Source organism: Cupressus sempervirens, chromosome 3, assembly GCF_028749045.1.
Source record: "Cupressus sempervirens isolate cs-2001-9-10 chromosome 3, ASM2874904v1, whole genome shotgun sequence".
Taxonomy (NCBI): domain Eukaryota; kingdom Viridiplantae; phylum Streptophyta; class Pinopsida; order Cupressales; family Cupressaceae; genus Cupressus; species Cupressus sempervirens.
This window is the reverse complement of record NC_143120.1, coordinates 1,015,667,563-1,015,682,394: the sequence shown is the minus strand read 5'-3', so window position 1 is coordinate 1,015,682,394 and position 14,832 is coordinate 1,015,667,563.

Sequence of the window (14,832 nt, the reverse complement as noted above, 5' to 3'; positions counted from 1 at the left end):
TTTTGTCATTGATGTCAAACTTGCTACTTGCAGGAATGACAATTACTTTAGTGATCCAAATACTATCAATTGGTTGATTGACAAGGAGGCAATCAATAAGATGTAACTAGAGTACCTAGAGAAAGGTTGAAGTTATGATGTTGTAATGAAATACAAGGATCAACTAAGCCATTGATGTAAAAGTGTATTGATGACATACTCTAAGACACAAAGAATGGGCACACTGAAACATATCAAAGATGTAAGGTTTTAGCAAAGTCATTTGTAAAGTCTAACTAATTAAGTTCACTTTTAGAGTGTGCCGAGTAAATATCAAATGCCGAACAGAAAACAAATGCCGAGTAAATATCAAGTGCCGAACACAAAACAAGTGCTGAGTAAATATCAAGTGTCGGGCAGAAAACAAGTGCCGAGTAAACATTAAGTGCCGAGCATGAAAATAGGTGCCGAGTAAAGATATAGATGTCGAGTAGGATACAAGTGCCAAGTAACACAGAACAAGTTGAGTATCAGTAAACCAATAATGCCGAGCTGTTGCATTATTTTGAAATGAAAGATTTTCTAGATCTGAGCCAACAAGGTTGTTACCTAGAAGTTTGTAAACCATATAGAAGATAAGAGTGATGAGCTGGTGGCATAGAACACCATGTAAAAAGGTTTTTAGCAAATAAAACTGGATGCTAGATAAGGTCTCTAGATGAAGAATAAAAATGGGGTAGATACATTGTACCCTACCTAATCCATTGAAACCCTAAAATTGGAGAGGGAGAATTGACCGAGAAAGATATTTCAAATTTTTATTTAAGAAGTCATAAGGTCACAAAGTAGTAGAGTGGTGGTGAGAAAGTATGAAATCATGAGCTGCAGAAAAAAAGTGCTAAGGAGTAAGAGAACATAGAATACTCTGTTTCGCAGGATGACCACAGATATGATTGCATTGGTATGCTGAGTAAAGAAGACTCAAGGAAACAAAGCTTGAGAGGAAGACAAGCTAACAGAACTGAAGTGATTAAAAAGCCAAGCAAAGGGTTGAATTGAAGTGTGATATGTAATTTGCAAGTTATGTTGTAAGTTGAATCAGATCAAAGCCATTGTTGTTACTTTCTAGCAATTGTAACAGTTAAGATAAAACCTATGGACTTAGGTTGGTTTAATAGCCATGTTGTAAATCCTTTAATAGGGTGACATTCCAAGTCAATGTTCCAAAGTCCTTTAACCAGGCCCATTCCTAACAGTTTGGTGAAATCCTCTAACAAGGTCACGTTTAACAATGTGTTGTAGCCTTTAATAGGGGAGAGCATCAGAAGTGGTTAAAATCAATTACGCAGTTATTTTGTGGGTATCATACCCACTCCAATTTTACCTTCTTATTCCTGGAGGGTTTCTGAGTTATGAAATTCTTAGTGTTATGGTGTGATGCATGTTTACTTTTCTTAGTTGTTTCAATATTTAAATTGCCTGTATGATAAGTTCAGTTATGCACCATTAAGGATTTGTAGAGAAAATAGAAAAAGTTATTCTAAAGAATTATAACAATTGGTATCAGAGCCTCAGCTATTGATTTAGTTTAAAAGACCAAAAGCAAAAAATATCAAAATGCCTAAGAGAGAAGCTCCCAAGCTCAACAAAGAAAACTTTGTTGCTTGGCAAAGCTTGATGAAGCTACATCTTGGATCCATAGGAGATTATGCCCGAAACTCAATTGATACTGAACATGTTGATCCAAATGGTGCTCGTATTGTAGAAGATTTTTTTTTAAAAAAGGAACACAATCAAACAATGCTAGAAATTGCTTCTGCACTTAACTATGCTAAATTTGATGATATCAAAGGATGTGATACTGCATTCAAAATGTGGAAAGCCCTGTCTGACATTTATGGAGGAGATCAAAATGTCCAAAGAGAAAAAAGAGAAAGTCTCAGAGGAAAGTTTGATGATATGAAAATGGAAGAAGGTGAGAATGCTATTCACTGCTATAATAAAGCAAGTGGTAAGTGCAATAAGATGCTTGAACGGTCAATTAGATGATGATACTGTTAATAGTAAATTTTTAATAACCTTTCTCCCTATCTATGCTATTAGAGTATCAACTATACAAGAGCTAAGATGTGTGCCAAGAAACAATATATGTTTTGAAGGCATAGTAGGTAGACTCACTGCATTTGAGTTATCTAACTTTGATAACTACAAACCTGAGAATGTTGAATCTGCTTTCAAAGCCAAGCTATCATTAAAAGATGCTGATCAGGTGAAATCAAAGAAAGAAAGAAGAAAGATGAAATATGAATCCAATGACAGTAGCAATGATGAGGAAGATGTGGAACAATTGGAAGCACTACTAGCTAGAAGATTTCACAAAGGCAAAGGAAGATTCAAAGGTAAGATGCCTATCATTTGTTTTAATTGCAATGAAGTAGGACATATTGCTGCAAGGTGTACATAGAAAAAGGAATACAAGGAAGGCAACAAGTACAAAAATAGAAGAGAAGATGATAAGAGAGATTACAAAGACAAAGGCAAAAAGTGCTATATTGCTAAAGAGGATTCTGATGATGATGATGATGAAGTTGTTTATGTGGCCATGAAGGACCAATCTGATGAAGAAGAACCAATAGCACTAGTAACATGCATGAACAATAATGATAAATGGATCATAGATAGCAGATGCTCACATCACATGACAGGAGACAAAAGTAAGTTTGTTAACTTTACTTAGTATGATAGAAATTGTGTTAGATTTGGTAATGATGCTCCATGTCAAGTCAAAGGAAAAGGTACCATTAAGATTACAGAAAAAATTTCATGTGATAATGCATACTATGTTGAAGGACTAAACTAAAATTTACTAAGTGTCTCACAATTAGGCAATGTAGGTTACAAAGTAGAATTTGGAAATAAAACTGCAAAAATCTATGATACTGATGATAGACTGATAGGAAAAGGAGATCAAACAAGAAGCAATCTATTTTATCTTGATCTAGAAAATACCTCTTGTCTCGTTGCAAAATTTGATGATGTGTGGTTATGGCATAGAAGGCTATGTCATGTCAACTTTGATAATCTGGTCAATATCAGTAAAATGAAGAAAGTCAAAGGTTTACCTAAACTAAAGAAACCTGACAATATCATGTGAAAACAATGTCAGCTAGGAAAGATGACCAAGTCAAGTTTTAAAAGTAAACACTATACATCTAAAGAAGTACTTGAGTTAGTCCATACTGACTTATGTGGTCCAATGGAAGTACAAAGCTACAAAGAAGACAAATATATAATGTTTTTTATTGATGATTATTCTAGGATGATGGCTATTATGTTTTTAAAGCAGAAATTTGATGCTTTTCAAATGTTTAAGTGGTATGTGGCTACAGTTGAAAAGGAAATAGGAAAAAGTTTGAAATGCCTGAGATCGAACAGAGGTGGTGAATTTACATCAAATGAATTCGAGATATTCTGCAATGACAAAGGAATCAAGAGACAAACATTAGCCCAAAGAACTCCCCCAAAAAATGGAATTGCTGAAAGAAGAAATAGATCTATGATTGACTACACCAGAACATTAATGATGGAAAAGACTGTTGCTCTAAAATATTGAAGAGAAGTTGCAAGTGTGGCTATTCATACACTAAACCGAGTACAAGTCAAGAAAGGTACAAATGCAACACCTTTTGAATTATGATATGGTCACTCACCCAATGTAAAGCATTTCAAAGTATTTGGCTTCAAATGTTTTATCCTTAAAGATGCTAGAAATGGAAAATTTGATGCAAAAAGTGATGAAGGCATATTTCTTGGTTACTCCACTAGAAGTAGAGCATACAAGTGTTTAAATACTAACACTGACAAAATTGTGGAAAGTGCAAATGTAAACTTTGATGAGCATACAGATGTCTAAGTTGAAAAACCAAAGAAAATGGATGACTACAGAACCTTCATGTATTCTTATGAAGGAATGTCCATTGACAAAGATACCATCAATCAAATTGGGATTCAACAACAAGTTTCAGTTTCAGCCAACTCACAACCAGTGAATGCCGAGTTGCATTCAAAAGCCGAGTTGCAGAATGAAGAAAATGCTCATTCTGACTCTAAAGTCAGTACACATGATAGAGATGTAGAGCTACCTGAAAATGAAGTGCATAGTGATCCTAAATCTGAAAGATCAAATATGGAAAAAGGACAGAACCAAGATTGTCCAAATATGTGAAGAGGTATCACCCTGCTGAATAGATAATTGGTGACAAATATGCAAGACCAATGACAAAGAATAGACTAAGAAATGAATCATGTTTACTAAGAAAAATTGAACCTAAGACAGTGTATGATGCATTACAAGATGGTGACTAGTATAAAGCTATGGAAGAAGAAATTTATCAAATTAAGAAGATCAAAACTTGGAATTTAGTTCCCAGACCAGTTGACAAAAATGTGATTGGTACCAAATGGGTATTCAAAAACAAGCTAGATGAGAATGGAGAAATTACAAGAAACAAAGCCAGACTAGTATGTAAATGTTATGCTCAAGAAGAAGGATTAGACTATGGGGAAACATTTTCCCTTGTTGCAAGAATGGAAGGAGTAAGAACCTTACTTGCATATGCTGCATATAAAGGTTTTAAAGTCTATCAGATGGATGTAAAGTCTGCCTTTCTAAATGGTATATTGGAAGAGAAATTCTACATTGAACAACTAGATGGTTTTGTTGATGAAAAAAACAAAGATATGGTTTGTAAACTACATAAAGCACTCTATGGTATGAAACAAGCACCTAGAGCATGGTATGAGAGACTTCACAAGTATCTAGTGCAAATCAAATTTGAAAGAACTGATGACAACATCAACATGTATATCAAATCAGAAGAAGATAATGACATTATTGTATTTGAAATCTTTGTAGATGACATAGTGTTTGGAGGAAAGGAAGTGCTTTGCAAAAATTTTGCTGACAAAATGAAACATGAATTTGAAATGTCTATGTTTGGAGAAATCAAATTCTTTGTTGGATTGCAAGTACATCAACTAAAACATGGTATATTTATAACACAATCAAAGTACATCAAAGAGATACTTAAAACATTTGGATTAGAAGATTCCAAACCTGTTAGCACACCAATGGCAATAGGAAATAAGCTATCCAAAAATTATGTATCAGCTGAAGTTAATCAAAAAATGTACAGATCCATGATTGGAAAACTACAATATGTTGTACATAGCAGCAACAGTCAATTGCACAAACATTGTGTGGCTCATACACTTATTGAAAGGAATGAAAGAAGAGGTAACCAAACTTGTGATATTGTATTGTGATAACACAAGTTCTATAAAAATATCCAAGAATCCAATAATGCATGCAAAATCCAAGCATATTGCAATCAAGTATCACTATGTTAGAGAATTGGTAGAAGACAAACAAGTGAAGATGGAGTATATTCACACAAAGGAACAAACTGCAGATATCTTCACCAAACCATTGCTCAAGGATGCCTATGAATATCTTAGAGGCAAGTTGGGGGTAATACCCCTAACTCAAGCAATATAAAAATAACAAGGAAGCTGCCCTACATCAACAGGAATAAATCATTGAAATATCAAAAGAATGATACAGAGGATGACAGCAGGAGCAGAAACTCCAAATCAGTCACAAGCATGGTGACAGAGGGAGAAGATATGAGATGCAAAGCCTATATTTCATATGTTAAAGATGCTACATCTTTGGCTTTTATGTCAAAGAGGGAGATATGAACAAACTGATCAAAATAAAAAAATAAGAGAAAGATACTCACTAGGGAGATATATATGAAAGAGGGAGACTTATGAGAAATTGAAAAGTAAGGATATATGATCAGTAGTAAAACTACAGAAAAAAAGGGAGAAACAGAAAGTGGCCAAAAAACGTATGTAATTTTGATGGTAACTAAGTTGATCAAATGATCAGTTTGGTTTGCCATCAATGCTAAAGAGGGAGATTGTTGGAAATGATTGAAAAAGATCATAAGGGAGATTGTTGGAAATGATTGAAGAGATTATACATAAAAAGTAATGGAATTGGTAAAGAATATTTTCTTTGTCATTGATGTCAAACTTGCTACTTGCAGGAATGACAATTGCTTTAGTGATCCAAATACTATCAATTGGTTCATTGACAAGGAGGAGGCAATCAATAAGATGTAACTAGAGTACCTAGAGAAAGGTTGAAGTTATGATGTTGTAATGAAATACAAGGATCAGCTAAGCCATTGATGAAAAAGTGTATTGATGACATACTCTAAGATACAGAGAATGGGCACACTAAAACATATCAAAGATGTAAGGTTTTAGCAAAGTCATTTGTAAAGTCTAACTAAGTAAGTTCGCTTTTAGAGTGTGCTGAGTAAATATCAAGTGTTGAATAGAAAACAAGTGCCAAGTAAATATCAACTCAAGTGCCGAACAAAAAACAAGTGCCAAGCAGAAAATAAGTGCCGAGTAAACATCAAGTGCCGAGCATGAAAACAGGTGTTGAGTAAAGATATATATGCCGAGCAGGATACAAGTGCTGAGAAACACAGAACAAGACAAGTATCAATAAACCAATAATGTTGAGTTGCTACATTATTTTGAAATCAAAGATTCGCTAGATCTGAGATGACAAGGTTGTTACCTAGAAGTTTGTAAATCAGATAGAAGATAAGAGTGATGAGTTGGTGGCACTTAACACCATGTAAAAAGGTTTTTAGAGAATACAACTGGATGCTAGACAAGGTCTCTAGATGAAGGAGAAAAATGGGGTAGATACATTGTACCCTACCTAATCCATTGAAACCCTAAAATTGGAGAGGGAGAATTGAGCAGGAAAGATATTTCAAATTTCTATTTAAGAAGTCATAAGGTCACGAAGCAGTAGAGTGGTGGTGAAAAAGTATGAAATCATGAGCTGCTAAAGAAAAGTGTTAAGGAGTAAGAGAACATAGAATACTCTGTTTCACTGGATGACCACAGATATGATTGCATTGGTATGCTGAGTAAAGAAGACTCAAGAAAACAAAGCTTGAGAGGAAGACAAGCTAACAGAACTAAAGTGATTAAAAAGCCAAGCAAAGGATTGAACTAAAGTGTGATCTATAATCTGCAAGTTATGTTGTAAGTTGAATCAGATCAAAGCCATTGTTGTTACTTTCTAGCAATTGTAACAGTTAAGCTAAAACCTATGGACTTAGGTTGGTTTAATAGCCATGTTGTAAATCCTTTAACAGGGTGACATTCCAAGTGAATGTTCCAAAGTCCTTTAACCAGGCCCATTCCTAATAGTTTGGTGAAATCCTCTAACAAGGTCACATTTAACAATGTGTTGTAGCCTTTAATAGGGCAGACTTTTCACAGGGTAGACCATCAAAAGTGGTTAAAATCAATTGCACAGTTATTTTGTGTGTGTCATCCCCACTCTAGTTTTACCTTCTTATTCTTGGAGGGTTTCTGGGTTATCAAATTCTTAGTGTTATGGTGTGATACATGTTTAATTTTCTTAGTTGTTTCAATATTTAAATTGCATGCATGATAAGTTCAGTTATGCACCATTAAGGATTTGTAGAGAAAAAAAAAAAAGTTTTATTATGGCATTTGGACCTTGAATAACTGATTCACCCCCCCACCTCTCAGTTATTCTAAAGAATTATAACGCCAGCTCATCTCCTTTCCATATCCCTTCAATAAAAATGACCATAAAAAATTAGAGAGTCTTGTCCTTTGTGATTGAAGAGAATCGTTCCAAATCTTGCTTTTGGTTGTAGACTTGATCTTTCCATAAAGAGGTAGTATTATGGTATTTATTGAAAAGATGATCCTATTTAAAATCATTATAATAAAATCCCCCAGCTTGTACAATTTCATATTAGTTCTATCACCCATAATCCACTAAAGAAATGACAATCATTACATTAAATGTTTTTTTTCTTTTTGAACAAGCTATAAAATCATCATCGCTAAATCATACTCCCATTCCCAAGTTAGCATTTTTATTACACCATGCCTATATATGGCCTAGCTATCAACCACTTGGTTACCCTTACAGTACACATGTTGGATAGTGGTAATAATAAACCTATTGAATAGTATCTGAGCATCTCTAATTATCATCATGGCATGCCAACTCATCATTTGAACCCCTTAAAATGCCTCAATGAAAAGAAGGGAGTCGCCCTCACCCACTAATTTTTAAATTCCCATATCAACAATTGTCCCCAATCCCCAAAGTAGGCACATCACTTCTACCTCATTTCTAGATATCTTAACATAACTTCTTGCATAACCCTTAATGTAATTTCCATGATCATCTCAGATGAAACCCCTTGTAGTCACCACACCATCCCTCCTAGATCCATCAAAGTTGAGTTTTTACCAATTTGGAGGGGGTGACTTCCATTTAGTATGTTTCCTTTTTAGGGCCTTCATGTTATCCATTTTCTCCACTAGATGAGATATATTCCACACCTTCATCCATCTCTTTCCCACTTTTGATGGGGTTGAGGGCGTTTCCACTTCTAGATCAGAGCACATTCCCTAATTAGAGACATGGTTATTTGGAAAACCACCTCCAGGGGGCTAATTTCTCTTTGAATATGCAATTATTCTATTCTTTCCATATGTTTGAACAAATATAGGTTTAGATGGCTTTCCATAAATTTTTAATGAGGGTATAGTAGGAGGAGAAAGTCTAGTTTAAAATTAATTATTAAGCATCATTAATAAAGACCCAACTAATCCCCATCTGATTAAGAGCATTATGCCACACCATTGTAGAATAGGAGGAGTGAATAAGGAGGTGAGAGATAGTATCCTCCTCAAAATTACATAGAACACATTGATTAATCATTAGGAATCCACATCTTTGAAGGTTATTAATCGCAAGGATAATATTATGCATAAGTGTTAACCATAAGAAGATATTAATCCTAGGAATGGAGTGAGAATTTGAAACATACCTCTATCTTTTTGAGCAACATCCAACACATTAATGATTTTTCATATGTATATTTGTATTGATTATTTGTATTTGAAACAAAAAAGGTTTGTATAAGAAATACTTTAATTAGTGAATGAGAAAAGGTTATATGTATATGATTTTAAAGATCAATAAAATCTAAAGCACACAAAAAGAAGGAAAATATCATATATTAATTAGTCCAATATGTGAGAGAAATGGAAGGATAAAAGTTGAGGTATAAATGTTAGTTGTTATAATAAATGTAAAAGAGGATAGAAAATTGTGTGCCTAAGATAATAACATGACTCTAGTATAATTTTTAGTGCTAGGAAACACATGAAGATCTCATTAAATCTTAGAAACTGTGGAAGTTAAATATCTATTTTTCACTAAAATTAATGTTCATAAAAGTATACGTTCTTAGATATTACCATTGGTGAAATTTTATAAAACTTTTGATGAATACACTTGAGATATATAAACCAAATTCTCACCAAGATAAACAACTAGCTTCAATATCCACCACATTAATCATTAAGAAGATAATGAACTGAAACAACAACTTATAAACATCGATATTTTTATACCTGAAAAAAACCACAATGTTCCTTTTCCCATGTTGGTGCAAAGATAATTCAACAATGTTTATAGTTTGATTACAACAATTGTAGTAGCTCACTCCTATAAAGTTGCAACTAGAGACTCATTGCCTATATATATATATATATATATATATATATATATATATATATATATGAGTAACTAAGAGGGGAGGGGTGAATAAATTAGAACTAAAATAAATCCTTCATCCCTTAGATGTCAACACAGAACATACACTTTACTGAAAATACTAATGCTTGGGAAACACACGGGCACTCAGTTTACACTAGAAAATGTTGTAACTTGGCAAACACTGAAATAACAACTGTAACTTAGAAAATGACTAACATGTAAATATTAAGATATTATCTATGATTAACCTTACTTAACTTAGTTGCATACACATGAAATAAATAGCATGAACACAAGTGACACCAAGATTTAACTTGGAAACCCAATTTGGGAAAAGCCACCAATTGCAACTAGTTATTGATTTTGACTCTTCTAAAGTGAGCCCTATTAGGAGCCAACCCTATTAAAAGTTACACAAAATACTATTAGGTGTGACCTTGTTAGAGGATTTAATCACCTTGTTAGGACTGGCCTTGTTAGAGGTCTTTACACACTTCAATCTAGAAATGCCACCTTGTTAGAGGATTTACAAATAGTTGTTAAGCTAACTCTGTTAAGAGATTTAGATCACTACTACAATAGTTAGAGAGTAACAATGGGATGACTTGATTTTTGATGAGACTAAATTGTAAATTAAAAATCTCAATTCTATCTTATAAACTTGATCATTTTTGATCAAATGTATCTTTGTAGCTCAACAAGGATATTCTACTTATCCAAATCTTCTATTACTTGCACACATTCAATCCTCAACTTGACCTTATATTTATATCTTACACATTGTCAAGTTGGCTTGAATACAACTTAGAATACTTAATATTCATCTCCTCAATTAGCTAGAACCAACAAACAAAACTATTGAATTCAATATGCCAAAACAAGAAAATCCTTGGTTAGTCAACCCTTCTCGGTAGACATTAACTCAAAAATGATTTTCCCATGTTAACCAAGTGAACTTGGTTAATACTGAATATTCAAAAACTTCCTCTGGTAACCAAGTAAGCTTGGTTAACACTGGTTCCATCCAACTTTCCCTTCATTAATTGGGTGAGCTTGGTTAACACTCAATCTTCTGTGAACTTCTCTTTGTCGCTTGAGTGAACTTAGTAGACACTATCTTCTAAACTAGGAAAACTCTAGAATACTCAAAAGACATAGGAAACTGTCTTCATCACTCGAGGGAGCTTGACGTATATTGAATTCTAATGATATGAAATTTTGTGTAACATCAAAGACAATACACAACTAGCCAATTGTTTTCAACAATCTCCCTCTTTGGCATTGATGACAACACAATATGTTATAATATAATGAAATTTTGGAGCAAGAATAAAGTAAGGAACTTATCCTTAGTTTCATTATGATTCTCATCCATGAGAACTCCCTCTATCTGTGTGAACTCCTTCTACCTTCAATTTCTCTCTTTGTCTACAAATTCTACTTCTTCAACATCTTCTGATAGAAAACTATGCCTATTGATATCATACAAAGTTATCCCTCTTTGACATCTTTAAACAAAATTTCTATGATATGACAACAAACTCTCATTATTTGACATCTCATGCTAAAGACAAAATGCAGTGAACATTAGTGTATCTCATGTATAGATTCATATGTAATATGCCCTTTTTAATATGACATCAACTTGATTGATCTTCAACATGCTCTGGTTGGTGCATCACTAAATTTCATTTTAGTGAGATTTAGATAAGGGAATGACCCCTAACTTACCTCATAGATACAAAAATGCATCCTTAGGTAATGGCTTAGTGAATATGTCTACAATTTTTTCTTTAGTATTCACATATTCCAAGCTTACCTCTTTATCTTGTACTAATTCTCTTAGAAAATGATATTTTATAGCAATGTGCTTGGTTTTGGTATTCATCATAGGATTCTTTGATATATTAATTGCACTGGTGTTGCCACATAATATAACCATTTTATCCTTGATTTCTATCTTCATACTTGCCAACAATTTCTTAAACCAAACAACATTAGAACAATGAACTATTGCTACCACATATTCTACCTTTGTTGTAGACTGAGAGATTCAATTTTCCTTCTTGCTTGTCAAAGACACCAATCTTTTACCAAGAAAAAATGCTCCACCATTGGTGCTCTACACAATCAACATCTGTGAATCCTTTCAAATCTAGATTGTCTCCTTTCTTGTACCTTAATCCATAGTCTTCAACACCCTTCAGATACCTCAATATTCTCTTGATTTCCATCATATAGTTTTCATTAGGATTTTTTGAGAATCTTGCCACCATACCAACTACTAATGCAATATCAAGCCTTGTATGCACTACATATTGCAGTTTTCCAATCATTGATTGGTATGTTCACATGACAACCTTTTATGCCATAACCAACTTTCTTCTCCTTGAACAATAAAACATGAATTTTCACTGAGATCTAGGTATAATTGTTTACCTTTTGTTTGTTTTCCATACCCAACTAGATTTCCTTTTCCATCCAACAACTTGGCCTTCTCATTCATGAATTCTACCTTGAATCCAATGTTATTCAATTGTGCCACACTTAGTAGATTATTCTTTAGTCCTTCAACCCAATAAGCATTATCACATCTAAGTTCATTGGTTAGTGAGATACAACCTTTTCCCTTTATGCAACATGGTTCATTGTTTCCAAATCTCACACTTCCACCATCATAATGTTCCATATGTTCAAACTTTGTTTTGTCGCTAGTCATATGATGTGACTAGCCACTATTAATAATCCATGTATCATTTTTGCTAATATGAGAGATAAGTGCCATTTTATCTTTTATAGCAATATATACCATTTCATCATCTTCACTACTATATGAACCCTTAGCCATAAAACAAGATTTCTTACCTTTGTCCTTATAGCTCTTGAAATCCTTCTTGCCTTTGTAATTGTTGTGCTTCTTTTCATCTTTGTCTTCTCTATTTGGGCATCTTGTAGCAATGTGTCCAATTTCTTCACAAGAGAAAAAGATTAAAGAGATTTCATCTTTATACTTTCCTTTGTCTTTGGGATACCTTCTTGCAAGCAATGCTTCAATGGCTTCAAGATCTCTATTAGAACTATCTTCCTCTTCATTTTTAGATTGTTTTCTTTTAGACCTTTTATCTTTCTTCTTGAGTGATACCTTGGCTTCAAATGTAGACTCGGTATTGCTAGAGTTAGGAGTATAATTATCATAGTTATCCAGTTCAAATGCAATCAATCTTCCAACTAGAGCATCCAAAGTAATTTTGTTATTTGAATCACATCTCATCTCTTGAAAAACAGACACTCTAATTGCATAGATAGGAATAAGGGTTCTAAGCACCTTTCTTACCACTGTTACATCTTCAATTATTTCTCTAGAGGCTTTGATAGTACTGACACTGGCTTTTGATTCTCTTAACAAATTTTACATTGTTTTCATCCTCTCTCATTTTCATCTAATCAAACTAACCTCTCGAGCTTTTTGCCTTGGCACTTTTTATGTTATCATCACCTCTATAGATATCTTTCAATTTAGTCCACATGTCATGAGTAGTAGCATATCCTTTGACCTAGTCAAACTCATCATAGTTGAGAGTTGATGCAATGTCAATCATCATGATATGATTTTTCTTTTCAGTAATCTCTTCTACAACTAGTGTTCTAGTAGGAGCCTTGTAAGAATTTTCCAAGTATTTCAGACCTAAATCATTGATGGTTTCCAAGTGCAACTTCATAAGTTCCTACCATGCCTGGAAGTTATTTTAGCTTAGCTTGGGAATCTCTCTTCTATAAGAGGAGTAATTGAGAGGGGAGGGGTGAATCAATTACAACTAAAATTAATCCTAGATCCCTTAGATGTTAACATAAAGCATACACTTTACTAAAAATATCGATGCTCGACAAACACACAGGCACTCAGTTTACACTAGAAAATGTTGTAAGTCAACAAACACTAAAATACCAACTATAACTCAGCAAAATTTTTACATTCAAATCTTAAGATATTATTTGTGATTAACCTTACTTAACTTAGTTACATACACATGAAATAAATAGCATGAACACAAGTGACACCAAGATTTAAAGTGGAAACCCAATTTCAGAAAAAACACCAATTGTAACTAGTTAGTGATTTTCCCTCTTCTGAAATGAGCCCTATTAGGAGCCAACCCTGTTAAAGGTCATAAAACAAATTGTTAGGTGTGACCTTGTTAGAGGATTTAATCGCACTATTAGAGGATTTAATCACCTTATTAGAGTGTCCTTGTTAGAGGTCTTTAGACACTTCAATCTAGAAATGCCACCTTGTTAGAGGATTTACAAATAGTTGTTAAGATGACTCTATTAAGATATTTAGATCACTACTACGATGGTTAGAGAGTAGCAATTAGATGGCCTAATTTCTGATGCAACTAAATTTTTGATTATAGATCTCAATTCTAGCTTGTATACTTGATCTTTTCTGATCAAATGTATATTTGTAGTTCAACAAGGATATTCTTCTCATCCTTCTAATTCACTTCCTCTAAGAATATTCAAATCTTCTATTACTTGCACACATTCAATCCTCAACTTGACCTTATATTTATATCTTACACATTGTCAAGTCCTCTTGAATATAACTTAGAATACTTAATATTCATCTCCTTAGTCAACTAGAACCAACAAACAAAGCTATTGAATTCAATATGCAAAAACAAGAAAATCCTTCATTACCTGACCCTACTTGGTAGATAGTAAGTCAAATTTTTTTTTCCTATATTAACCAAGTGAACTTGGTTAACACTAAATATTCACAAAGTACCTTTGGTGATTATGTGAGCTCGGTTAACATTGGTTCCATCTAAGTTTCCCTTCATTAACTGAGTGAGCTCGGTTAACAATCAATCTTCTACAAACTTCTCTTTGTTGCCTGAGTGAACTTAGTAGACACTATCTTCTAAACTAGGCAAACTATGGAATGCTCGGCAAGCACAGGAAACTATCTTCATCACTCAAGTAAGATAGACATACACTGACTGGCAATGATATGACATTTTGTGTAAAATCAAAGATAATATACAATTAACCAATTGTTTTCAACACACACACACACACACACACACATACATGTATGCATGTATATATTTGTATATAGGATATCATTGCTTCATACTTTC